The sequence below is a fragment of the Setaria italica genome, chromosome I (genome assembly GCF_000263155.2).
Source record: "Setaria italica strain Yugu1 chromosome I, Setaria_italica_v2.0, whole genome shotgun sequence".
Lineage (NCBI taxonomy): Eukaryota > Viridiplantae > Streptophyta > Magnoliopsida > Poales > Poaceae > Setaria > Setaria italica.
In genome coordinates this window covers 31013623-31015460 of record NC_028450.1, presented here as the reverse complement: position 1 = coordinate 31015460, position 1838 = coordinate 31013623, and positions in this window count along the sequence as shown.

Genomic DNA, 1838 nt, shown 5'->3' with positions numbered 1-1838 from the left:
ATATCTAATCTATCTGGACGGATTCAGGCGTTCACGCCACTTCTGAAGCTAAAGCCAGACCAGGAATTTATATGGGGAGAAGAGCAGCGCAAAGCATTGGAAGATATCAAGCAATACTTGGTCTCACCACCAGTGTTGGTTCCCCCTCAAACTGGTAAGCCGTTTAAACTATACTTATCAGCCGATGAAAAAGCTATTGGATCGGCTCTAGTCCAGGAGTTTGAAGGCAAGGAGCGGGTAATTTATTATGTCAGTAGAAGACTTCTGGATGCTGAAACAAGATATCCTCCGGTGGAGCGTTTATGCCTATGTCTTTACTTCTCATGCACCAAACTCAGGCACTATCTACTGTCGGCAGAATGTGTAGTCGTATGCAAAGATGACGTAGTAAAATACATGCTATCACTGCCGATATTGAAAGGTCGAATCGGCAAATGGATCTTAGCTTTATCAGAGTTTGACCTGCGGTATGAATCGGCAAAAGCCGTCAAGGGTCAAGTCATGACCGATTTCGTCGCCCAGCACTGCAGACCGGAGATTGCCCTCGTAGAGCTGGCACCTTGGACATTATATTTTGACGGGTCATCATGTGGGGTCGGATCAGGAATCGGCATCGTTCTCATATCGCCTCGGGGGGCAAGCTATGATTTTTCTCTGCCGATAGAAACCGCCGCTACTAACAATCAAGCGGAGTACCGAGCTGTATTAAAAGGCTTACAACTATTGAGAGAAGTCAAGGCCGATTCCGTTGAAGTCTTCGGAGATTCTATGCTTATTGTGGATCAACTGACCGGAAGGTCCGAATGCAAAGATGACGTATTAAGAAATTATTACGAAGATTGCTTACAGCTTTTAAAAGAATTCCGATCGGCAGTAATCGAGCACATCCCAAGAGACCGCAACGAAGACGCCAACAAACTTGCCCAGCATGCGTCTGGGTATCGGCTAATTCTAGGCACTATGGCTCTAGAGCTCACGGCCGATGACTGGCGTAAAGAAATTGCCGACTACCTGAAGGATCCGTCTAAAAAGGTGGAGCGACGAGTACGTTTTCATGCCACCAAATACGTGCTGCTCGAAGATGACCTATTCTACCGAACGATCGACGGAGTTCTTCTCAAATGCCTTGGGACAGAGGAGGCCAAGACGCTGATGGGAGAAATCCATGAGGGGGTATGTGGAGCACACCAATCGGCGCATAAGATGAAGTGGATGATCAGGAATAATGGGTACTACTGGCCAACGATCCTCAAAGACTGTTTCAAATATTATAAGGGCTGTCAGGAGTGCCAAAAGTTTGGAAATGTCCAGCGTGCACCCGCATCGGCCATGAATCCCATCATTAAGCCATGGCCGTTCAGGGGATGGGGAATAGACCTTATTGGCCAAATTTACCCACCATCAAGCAAAGGGCACAAATTTATTCTGGTGGCTACTGATTACTTTACCAAATGGGTAGAGGCTATCCCGTTGAGAACCGTGACATCGGCTATCATGGCTGACTTCGTAAGGGACCACATCGTTTACCGATTCGGTATCCCTCAGACTATAACAACCGATCAAGGAACAATGTTCACATCAGGGAAATTTGAGGAATTTACGACCAATATGGGAATCAAATTGTTAAATTCTTCTCCATACTACGCCCAAGCCAATGGTCAGGCGGAATCCTCCAATAAAGGGATAATCAAATTGATCAAAAGAAAAGTCGAGGAACAACCGAAGAAGTGGCATCTATGTTTGACAGAGGCCTTATGGGCGTACCGGATGGCTTGTCATGGGGCTACCAAGTTATCTCCCTACCAATTGGTGTACGGTCACGATGCGGTACTGCCATG